Here is a 12,458-nt window from a genome sequence, read left to right on the forward strand (position 1 = left end):
TCTTATTATTAATATACTAGAACTTATAATATATTAATAACCATAAGTGTCTTATTTCTCTCATTCAAGTGCATGATGGTATGCAACCCAAATGGACCATGCCGGGTCGGGTCAAGTCTTACCAAATATAGTTATGGACTTAGACATTAATCCAACATTTGACGACTCTGCTTCCCCATTTCGCATGCAACACACAAATGATCTCTATCATACTTGAGCAATGGAAGACCTCGAACATGACCTCCAGTTACAAGTTTGTTGATGCCTTTAAAGTTGAGATGAGAGAGCCTTCGGTGCCACAACCAGCTTTCGTCAGATTGTGCTTTTGATAACAGGCAGATAGCTGGGTTTCCTTTGATAGGTTTGAGGTTTAGAGGAAACATTTCACCCTTACGCTCTGATTTGAGAATAACTTTCTTTGTCTTCTTCTCAATAATTTCAGAACCCTCATCGTCGAATGAGACTTTGAGACCGGTACCTCCAACGAGCTGAGATACACTGATGAGGTTGTTGATGGGTTTTGAGCATTCTAACACTTCCTAAGTGTACATGCAACCCTAATAACCTTGGATCTATGTTTGTCTAATTATCATGCAAAGTTGAATTCCAAGGTTATATTCCTATCTAGCATACATGGGGAACAATTTTAACTTGAATCATAGATAGAATAACTTACCTTGTTGTTGCTTGTGTTCCTTGAAACCTTGTGAGCCTGGCACCCCAAGTGTGATGCCTCAAATGCTTCACACAACACCAAATGCTCTTGGAAAGACTCTTGAGATAATACACACTTCTAAAAATCGGCCAAGCCCTCTAGTTTCTTAGTGTAGCCGATTTTGGTGGAGAATATGATTCTTATATAGTGTTGACACATCTAGGGTTACACCATGTAAACCCTAATGTGTCATGACTCTTCATTTCCATGACCCATGGGTTTGTAACTCCCATGGAGCTTCCATGGAGCATCCTATGGGTAGAACCCAACTTGATAATCCATGGAGCCTCTTAGCCCACTATACAAGATATGGATGATTTACATAATCAACCCATATATTTAATTAGTTCTCTTTTGACCACTTAATTAATTCTAAATTAATTATTGATCAAACTAATCAAATAATATTATTAATATATTAGAACTTATAATATATTAATAATCTCCAAGTGTTATTTCTCTCATTTAGTCTATCCAATTGCATGGTGCCATGCAACCCAAATGGACCATGCCGGGTCGGGTCAAGTACACGCCCGAAATAGTTATGGACTTAGACACCTTATCCAACAGTCTCCCACTTGGATAAGTCTAATAACTATATCTCTAGTACTTCAGGAACCGACCGGCAATGGTAGCTCTTTTCAAGGTCTCTCGGAACTGAGAAGATGATGATACGCCATTTAAGATAAGTGATCATATAATCCTCCGTTCTAGATATCAGCCGGACAAATACATGGAACATTGTCTTGCTTATTGTCCAGCATTTGTTTCCCGATTTCCGATTTGTTTGACATAGAACTTAATTGAACACATCAACTTAGTTCTGACCGGGCCCGGTACATGGGTCAAAACAAAATCATCGAGGGGCCCAGATATCAGCTTCTAATCCAAGAAGGAACAGATAAACTTCGACTCATATGTTTGTTCTACCACTCATTGAATTACACACAAAAGCACGTTTTATAACATCGAGTTACCAATACGGCTTCGTACGATCAATGCATAACCAACTCGTAAGTAACAAATCATATCTCTAGGTTTGAAGACTTATATGATATTACCGTCTCATGATCACTCGAGATAGAATTCCATGAAGTGATTCCAGTGAGCGTGGGTTGAGTCTAATACTCAGAACTTATGAGCACTCATGATTGTTGTAGCCTTGTCTAACACCTTAGACCTCTACAACCCATCATGACAGTCTTGATTCATACCTACTTCCGACACATGACCGACTGTGGAGGTTTGAATAATATGTTATACCAAACAAAATTATTCTGGAAGTCAAAACATGCAAAAGAAATATAGTAAACGATCGACAAGAGATAGCAACACTTTACTCATAAATAAAACACCTTTTATTCATCATCAAATGTCAATTACACTTTACAAATTTCCGGGTTATCTAACTACTAAAACTTATATCAACCTTCAGCCCTATGCTCCGAGCATGCTGGAGATGCTTAACCCTACTCAGTCCCTTCGTGAGGGGATCTGCTGGGTTCTCATCCGATGATACCCTCTTTGCCACGAGGAGTCCTTCTTCGATTCGATGTCTGATGAAGTGGTATTTTCTGTCGATGTGTCTGGATCTACCGTGATCCCTTGGTTCCTTGGCTAAGGCAACAACACTTTCACTATCACAGAAAATTTCCATTGGCTCTTTAATAGCTGGTACAACTCCAAGGTCTCCAATGAAGTTCTTCAACCATATCGCCTCCTTTGCTGCCTCGCTAGCTGCAATATACTCTGATTCACAAGTTGAATCAGCCACTGTCTCTTGCTTGGAACTCTTCCAAGAAATTGCTCCTCCGTTCAGGGTAAAGACCCAGCCCGACTGAGAGCAAAAATTATCCCTATCAGTCTAGAAGCTGGCATCACTATACCCTACAACTCTCAAGTCATCACTCCCACCGAGGGTAAGGACCCAGTCCTTAGTCCTCCGTAGGTACTTGAGGATATTCTTTACCGCAGTCCAGTGTGCCTTGCCAGGGTTCGCCTGATACCTGCTAACCATGCTCAGGGCAAAGGCTACATCGGGTCGAGTACACGTCATAGCATACATGATCGATCCTACAGCCGAAGCATAAGGTGTTCGACTCATTTCTGCTATCTCAGCCTCAGTGCTAGGGCTTTGTGTCTTACTCAATCTGGTGTTACTTTGGATGGGTAACTCTCCTTTCTTGGAATCCTGCATGCTGAATCTCTTCAGCACCTTATCCAAGTAGGTACTCTGACTAAGTCCAATTAGTCTTTTACTCCGATCTCTCAAGATTCTTATCCCTAGAATATAGGTAGCTTCTCCTAGGTCCTTCATAGCGAAACACTTCCCAAGCCAGGACTTTACTTCCTGCAGGGTTGGAATGTCGTTTCCTATGAGTAGTATGACATCCACATACAATACCAAAAAGCTAACTATACTCCCACTAGCCTTGACATACACGCAAGACTCATCTTCACTCTTAGAAAAGCCAAATTCCTTGACATTCTCATCAAAGCAAAGATTCCATCTGCGAGGTGCTTGTTTCAATCCATAAATGGATTTCTCGAGCTTACACACTCTATTCGGGTACTCATTGCTGACAAAACCCTCTGGCTGTCTCATGTAAACATCTTCAGCCAACTTTCCATTAAGGAAAGCGGTTTTGACATTCATCTGCCATATTTCATAGTCATGAAATGCAGCTATGGCTAACAGAACCCGAATAGACTTAATCTTGGCTACCGGAGAAAAGGTCTCATCATAATCGACTCCAGGAATTTGAGAGAAGCCCTTTGCAACCAGTCTAGCCTTATAAGTGTGTACTTTACCATCCATGTCGGTCTTCTTCTTGAAGACCCATTTGCACCCTACTGTCTTACGACCAGGTACATTTTCAACCAAGTTCCAAACTTGATTGTCATACATGGATTGTATCTCGCTATCCATGGCCTCTTTCCATTTAGCAGACTCAGGGCCTGCCATGGCTTCCGCATAACTGTTAGGTTCATCCAGACCTATCAGTGTCTCATCACTGATAAGTGTATCTCCTTCTGCAGTAATATGAAAACCATAGTAATGCTCAGGAGCATTCCTAACCCTTGTGGAACACCTCAGAGGTACACACTTGTCAATTGGCTCAACAGGAGTTTCCTCCTCAAGTTGAGTGCTAGGGTTTGAAGTTCCTTCACCGCTTGACTCTTGAATTTCTTCAAGATCAGCTTGCCTCCCACTGTTTCCTTGGCTTATGAACTCTCTTTCTCTAAAGAAAGCCCTCCTAGCTACAAAGACCACATTTTCACTAGGTCTGTAGAAGAGGTAACCAAAGGATTGCTGTGGGTAGCCGATGAAAATACACCTCTCGCTTCGAGGTTCGAGCTTATCATGAGTCTCGCGTCTCACGAAAGCCTCGCAACCCCAAATCTTGATGTGGTCTAGTTTAGGTACTTTACCAGTCCACATCTCGTGAGGAGTTTTGGCAACTTTATTTGTAGGGACTAGATTAAGAATATGGGCAGCATTCTCTAAGGCATACCCCCAGAATGAGATTGGTAGCGTAGCTCGACTCATCATGGAACGAACCATATCCAACAAGGTTCGATTACGCCGCTCAGCTACACCATTCAACTGTGGTGTCCTGGGAGGTGTCAATTGTGAGACAATCCCACATTCCTTAAGATAATAGAGGAACTCTGAACTAAGATACTCACCTCCTCGATCGGATCGAAGCATCTTAATGTTCCTGCCCAATTGATTCTCGACTTCCTGTTTAAATTCCTTAAACCTCTCGAAAGTCTCTGACTTATGCTTGATCAAGTAGACATATCCATATCTACTATAATCATCAGTAAAAGTCAAATAATAACGATTAGCATCCCTTGTGGCATGTTTGAATGGTCCACACACATCCGTGTGTATAAGGTCCAACAAACCTTCACCCCTCTCACACGAACCTGTGAAGGGTGACTTTGTCATTTTTCCAAGTAAGCATGATTCGCAACTATCATCTGATTTTAGATCAAATGACTCCAAGACTCCATCCTTTTGGAGTTGGCCTATGCGTTTCTTGCTTATATGTCCAAGACGACAATGCCATAATGATGCTTTATCCAGGTTATTATTATTAATAGAATCAATACACAAAACATTATTTCCTAAGTTATCTATAACAGATACAGCTTCATACACACCATCACAAGGTAATGCTTTAAAATAAAGAACATTATTAAAGAAAGTATCAATCGAACCAACTTCATTATTGAATGAAAAGGTAAACCCTTGTTTGTACAAAGCATGAAAGGAAATAATATTTCTTGCCATTCCTGGCGAATAACAACACTTATTCAAATCTAAATTAAACCCACTACTTAGCGATAAAGTATAAACTCCAATCTTGGTAACAGGTAAAACTTTCCTATTCCCCATGATCAAGTTTATTCTTCCTTGCTCCACATTCTCACTTCTTGTTAGTCCCTGCAAGTCACAACAAATATGAATACCACAACCGGTATCAAGGACCCAAGACTTAGAATGGGGTGAGTTATTAGAAATGATAGTGTAAGTACCTGCGTGGTTGGGTTTAACTTTCCCATCCTTCACATCCTGTTGGTACTTTGGGCAGTTCCGCTTCCAATGAGACTTTTCATGGCAATAGAAGCATTCAGCCTCTTTTGGGTCAGAAGAAGGAGTGATGAAACCTTTCTTGGTTCCACTTGAAGAAGAGCCATCAAGGGTCCGAGCCTTGGTAGCCTTCGAGGATCTCTTTCTCTTCCTCCATCGATTCTTCCCAATTGCCAAAACTGGAGTTGAGTTTGGAGTAGGAGTGATAGCAACCGACTTCCCCTTAAGACCTGATTCTGCGGTCTTGAGAAGTCCCTGAAGTTTGCTGAGGGTGACTTCTTCCTTGTTCATGTGATATGTCATGCGGAATTGATCATAGCACGATGGTAAGGAATGCAAAATGATATCTATTGCAAGATCCTCAGGGAAGTTCACATTAAGCTTCAGCAAACGATCCACATACCTTTGCATTTTCTGCACGTGGCTCGTGACGGATTCCCCGTCCTTCATCATGGTTGTTATCATGGAGCAGATGATTTCATATCTCTCTTGTCTTGCACTTTGATGGTATCTTTCCATCAAATCTTGGTGCATTTCATAAGGGTAGAAATCCTCATAAGACTTTTGGAGTTTCGCTGTCATCGTGGCCATCATGATGCAAGCCACTTTCGTAGCATCCCTTTCATGTGCCCGAAAGTCAGCGATCTCCTGAGGAGTTGCAGTGGTCTCATCAATCTCCTTAAGCTCCTTGTCAAGGACATATTCTTTGTCCTCATAGCGGGTAATCATCCTGATGTTTCTGATCCACTCATTGAAGTTGGATCCATCAAAGGTGACTTTCCCACACAAGTTCATAACGGTAAAGGAGCCATTAGGATTAGAGCCAGAAGCATTGTTGGAAGACATCTGAAGAGAAGAGAACAAGATTAGTTTAGATATAAGAGAGTCCTTAATAAGACACCCAAATGTAATATTAAGGCTAGGATCCAATCATAATATAATATAACTTAGAAGAGGTATGCCGTAATCTAAGCTATATCATATTTGAAAGGTAGGTGAATGACGATTCACCAATTTCCACCACGAAAGCCACAATATTTTAGTATTAGGTTTTTTTTTGAATGGTTCTTAGAAATTCCTAGATTCTTTGAGATTCAATGAACTTTTCAAAGGCATGTTTCAATCTCGAGTGTGCCCTCCAGGTTTTGTGACTGGGATACCGAGGATCACAAAACGAGGTGTGAAGTAACCATGCAAATCACTTGATACCCTTAAAGTTTATCACTCAATCGATGTGCCGGTAAACCACACACGCTCCATCGATACTATAATAAACCCTAAGTCACCCTTTACCTACCTTGTTAAGTCCAAGTTAGTGTGCCGGTTAACCACACACGCTCCACCAACGACTTAATCAAAGTGGAAAGTGTAATTTCATGGATTAGCACCTTATTCACATTTTTCCTAAAGTAACTAAGATTGGGAATTTAATAAAACATTTAGTTACTTTATAATATTCATCATACTTTGAATGAGAATTAATAAGTCCTTGTCTTACCTGTTCGGCTAACGACCCTCCACCGATCAAGCAAGCGGTGGTGAGAGTGGACACCCATTAAGTCACCATTTTATAGGCAATAACCTTATACCCACCTTATAGACCGACTTCGTGAATGAGGCGTACTAGCGGTAAGACGACTTTGTTCTTATACATATATATATATATATATATATATATATATATATATATATATATATATATATAATTATTAAATCATAATAATATAAGTGTAAGGGTTGAATTTTAACTTTTAAAATTCTAGGGGTTGGAACTAAAGTTTTAACTTAACTTTACTTGTTCCAAAACTTGAGGGCAAGTTTTGCAAACTTTCAAAACTTTTCATTTCTTGTAACTTATGAGTTTAATAGAGTAATAAAATGAGGACTTTTCATTTTTCCTAACTCTTGTGTTCTATTAATGGTTTTTAATCCAAGAGACTTTTGGTTTTCCATAACTTGAGGACAAGTTATGGACTCCATTAAAACACATTATGATCATGAATTAATCTACCACATAGGTTACAAATAATTCCTATGATCATCTAAACATCATAAGAACAAGAATATGAATATGAACACTTTCATATATCAAAATCACATTTAATCTTTGTAATTTTGATAACTAGTTGTTGTAAATGAGTTAGAAAAGACATTACACCTTCTAAAACAAGTTTTCAAGTACCAAAACAATTTAGGGTAATGTTTCTAATCCATTTCCAGCAACTAAAGTCGAAATCCTGCACTCTGTCGACCCTACTCGCCGAGTGCATGAACCTACTCGCCGAGTAGGTTGAAGATACACATGAACTAGGCGAGTCCTCCCCATGGACTCGCCGAGTCCATCAGTCAGACAGCAAGATTTTTCGACTTTCTTCAACTTTTAAGCACAAATAACAAACAAACAACATTCTAACACTTCCTAAGTGTACATGCAACCCTAATAACCTTGGATCTATGTTTGTCTAATTATCATGCAAAGTTGAATTCCAAGGTTATATTCCTATCTAGCATACATGGGGAACAATTTTAACTTGAATCATAGATAGAATAACTTACCTTGTTGTTGCTTGTGTTCCTTGAAACCTTGTGAGCCTAGCACCCCAAGTGTGATGCCTCAAATGCTTCACACAACACCAAATGCTCTTGGAAAGACTCTTGAGATAATACACACTTCTAAAAATCGGCCAAGCCCTCTAGTTTCTTAGTGTAGCCGATTTTGGTGGAGAATATGATTCTTATATAGTGTTGACACATCTAGGGTTACACCATGTAAACCCTAATGTGTCATGAATCTTCATTTCCCTGACCCATGGTTTTGTAACTCCCATGGAGCATCCATGGAGCATCCTATGGGTAGAACCCAACTTGATAATCCATGGAGCCTCTTAGCCCACTATACAAGACATGGATGATTTACATAATCAACCCATATATTTAATTAGTTCTCTTTTGACCACTTAATTAATTCTAAATTAATTATTGATCAAACTAATCAAATAATATTATTAATATATTAGAACTTATAATATATTAATAATCTCCAAGTGTTATTTCTCTCATTTAGTCTATCCAATTGCATGGTGCCATGCAACCCAAATGGACCATGCCGGGTCGGGTCAAGTACACGCCCGAAATAGTTATGGACTTAGACACCTTATCCAACAGTTGTGTTGTAGTCCTTCCACGTATGCCACCTTCCTTATAGTGAAATCACCATTGGTAATCATTCCGTATCCCTTTATGGTGCCGAAGGAGTTATTTCCAAACTTGACGTTGCCACCATTTGTAAGAGACCGGTATTCCCTGAGTTCTTCTTTCCTCCCTGTCATGTGACGCGAGCAGCCACTATCAATGTACCATTCTTCGTCAAACTGCTCGTCACTAATAACCTGCAAAAATTAAGCAGATTTAGGAACCCAAAGTTTCTTGGGTCCACATGAGCCTTTCACAGGTACAGGAATAGTAAGAGAGATGTCAACAAGATATGTTCGTTTTATTAGTGTTGTTTCATCTTTCTTTTTGATGGTAAAAACTTTGATTTTATTAGGATTAGGTGCGTTCGGTTTAGACTCAGGTTTAGACACCGAAACCTTCTGTTTCCCTTTTTGTTCAGCTGAAGATTGGGATTTTTGAGAACGAACAGAATGGAATTTAGAACGAGGTGGAGAATAATTGGAAGAATTAGAAGAAGTAGATGAGTGAGATTGAGAGGGCTTAGATTGATATGACTTCTTGGCTGAAGACTCTAGGTGACCCTTTTGCTTTTGATCATTGGTGGGACTGTCCTTAGAGTTTTGATCTCTTTTGATTTCAGAACCGAACCTTCGCTTTCGGTTGGTTTCGTTCTCTGAACCGAACCTTTGCTTTCGGTTGGTTTCCTTCTCTGAACCGAACCTTTGCTTTCGGTTGGAGTTATTCTCAGAACCGAACCTTTGCTTTCGGTTGGTGTGGCTCTCGTGCATTTTAGCAGGATTTTTCTCATACTTCAGGTTCTTGTCTTGATGTGAAAAATAAGCATTTTGGGATTGCCAGAACTGTTTTCTTTCAGAGAGATTCTTCCTGTATCTCTGATTCCTTTGACGTTTCTGATTCCTCATCTGCTTCGGTTGATGATGGATGTTAGCTTTCATTTTTGGTTTCTCTTTGGCTGGTTCACTTTGAACTGAGGAAGTTTCACTAGATGGAGTATCTTCTTTTGCCGGACTTCCATTTTCTTGAGGAATGTCTTTCGTACCACTAGTACTTGGCACATCAAAATTATCTGGCTTGTTCAAGGGTTCTGGTACGTATCTTCCTTTACTTTTCCATGAGGTCCTTTCAGATAACCCTACCGTTTCATCAGCATTATCGATTGGAGCGGACCAGAAAAACTCATCGCAGCCATCAGCATTGTCTTCGTTTACAATTGTTGTGAGTTCAGCAGTTTGATGTTCGGTTACTTCTGTGACCTTGTACACTTGGTTTAGAGTGGTTCTAACCTTTTGATATACAACGACTTTCTCTGCTAAGATCGGGGACTTTTGTTGGGACAATCGAGCGAACTCCACTGAATTTTCTGAAATTAGATTCTTGTGGTTTTCAGGTTCGCTTTTCACAAATTCTGAGCAGTCAACCGTGTCCTCTACAGAAATTTCACTCATATTGTCATCCTCATTAAGCTCAGTTGCATTTTCAACATCAAATTTGTTTTCCGAGCTCAAGTTGGAGTTTAAAGAGTCAAATTTTTGTATGGTTTCGGTTCTCAGTTTAAGTTTATCATTTTCATCCAAAAGGTTTTTAAGCATGTCCTTATGGTCCTTGGATTTAATGAAAGATTCTATTTTGTCCAGTCCATACATATAGGTCGGATTGACGTCATCAGATGATATCACACTCTCACAATTATAAGCTTCAGCATCAATTTCATCCTCCTTAAACTCAAGGAAGGGCAAAATCATGCGATGAATCTTTTGTCCTATTTCACAATCCAAGTGAAGCTGAGTAATATTAGTGTAAAGACGTTTGGCAATTAAACAAAAAACATTTCGCTGTTTCAACAGCTTTAAATTGTCTCTTTGTAAATAAATGTTTTCATCCTTTGTTTTGACTAATTCTGACTCCTTCAGTTCGATCCACATGCGCCGTTCCTCACTCTTCGAAGACACCCTGCTTAATTGATCAGTTAGGTTAGAATTGGTGACTTGAGTTTGAGTTAAACTACTATCTAGATGAGAAATTCTTGAATTAACATTTTTTAGTTCTTTTTCATATGAGCATTGTGGGACTTTAAATGAAACAAAAACCGATTGTACCTTCTTGATCAGTTCATCGAGCTCGTTGAACTGCACGCTGAGCGGTTTGGCTGTAAAGCACATATCCTGCTGCTCCTTCGGTTCATTGCTTCCACCATCAGTGTTGTATCCCCTCACCTGAGATACGTCAGACACCATCAAGCATCTTCCTCCACTGCTTTCCTCTTTTGTCACACAAGCCTTTCCATGCGAGGGCTTCCTCACTTAATAATCTTCAGAATCAGTTGACCAAACCTCCACGCCACCGAACTCGTCATCAACAACCGAACCCTGCACAATTAGAGCATTCATAGAAGGGTTAGCGGTAGATTTCTTCTTCCTTATCTCATGAACCTTTTTCTGCAGCAAAGCTTCCTCATCCTTTTCAGCCATCTTTTTGAGGACACAATCCTTTGCATAGTGGTTCTTTCCCCCACAATAGTAGCAGCTTACTCTAGAATCACCTTCTGCCTTCGGTTCCTCCTTAGAATCCTCAACCTTCGGATCATCTTTAACCTTTTCTAAACTATAACTCCCCTACCAGTTCCGGTTTTTGTTGTTGGAGAATCTCTTCTTGATGAACCTCTTGGGGTTAGATACCATCATAGCATAATCTTCAGACGTGAGGTCATAATCCTCCAAGTTGAGGTCTTCGTCCTCCATTACAGCTTTACTTTTGGATAAAATAGCCAACGAACCTAGGCTTGAAACCACATTCTTTTCCTGCAACACAATCTTCTCCTGAGATTTGAGAATACCCACCAGTTTCGCCAAGGAATATGATTTAAATTGCTCATGGGCTTTAACTGTAGACACCACTGCTCTCCACTCTGATCTTAGACCATTTAAAAACGTAACCTTCTGCTCAATAAGCTTCCTTTCGATGTCATGTTTGATCATCTTGCTGAGAAGATGATTGAAGCGATCGAACGTTTGGGTCACAGTTTCTTCGGCTCCTTGCCTGAATTCTCCAAACTCAGACAAGAGTAAGGTTTGGATAGAGTGTTCAAGATCCTCGTCTGTAGAGTACAATTCACGAAGCCTGTCCCAAATCTCCTTTTCCGTCGTGCATGAACTCACCAGTCTAAAAGTGTCGGACTGAAGTGCGAATCTGATCAATCTTAACGCCTTGATATTGCACTGAAATTTATCTTTTTCATCTTGCGCAATATCTTTAACATCTTTCAGAAGATCATCATACTCTTTTTGAGTTTTAATAATCCTTGAAGTTGCAGAATGAGAAAACGGTCCAGAAATAATTGCTTCGCAGAAGAGGTATCCATTATCCTCAGATCCTATAACGTAATCTTCAAAGTGATGCGCCCAGACTTCATAATCATGGGTGTACAGGATGGGAATCTTCGTGGTAGATCCAATGCTGTTCGAAATATTGATGGGATTCGATTGCGACTCGTCCATAATGATCGAATAACCTGTTTAAAGATCAGACTTGTAATAAATCAGATTAGGGCAAACCAATAAATATCAAGATACGTCAATAATGAGATGACGGCTCAATAAATATCAGTAATTGCGGAAAACCCTAATTGAACCCTTTTTCACAGAAAAGAAGTGTATCGATTACACAACCTCCTGCTCTGATACCAATTGATGAGATTAAAACTTAATCTTGAAGATTGATTAGATCTCAAACAGGTAAAATAAAGATTAAACAGCAAGAACACGAAAATAATAAACAACTCAAGAATAAATCAAACGTGTTGAATGATTATAAAACAACCCTCAGAAGAGCTCGATCAAGAACATCAACTATAGAGGGTTAAAAGTTTTACAGGAACGATAAAGAAAATCAAAGCTATCGTAATTCTCTATCTTGTATTCTAGATCGTTAACCTAATATGCATGCAAGCAT

Source organism: Lactuca sativa, chromosome 1, assembly GCF_002870075.4.
Source record: "Lactuca sativa cultivar Salinas chromosome 1, Lsat_Salinas_v11, whole genome shotgun sequence".
In the NCBI taxonomy this organism is placed as follows: domain Eukaryota; kingdom Viridiplantae; phylum Streptophyta; class Magnoliopsida; order Asterales; family Asteraceae; genus Lactuca; species Lactuca sativa.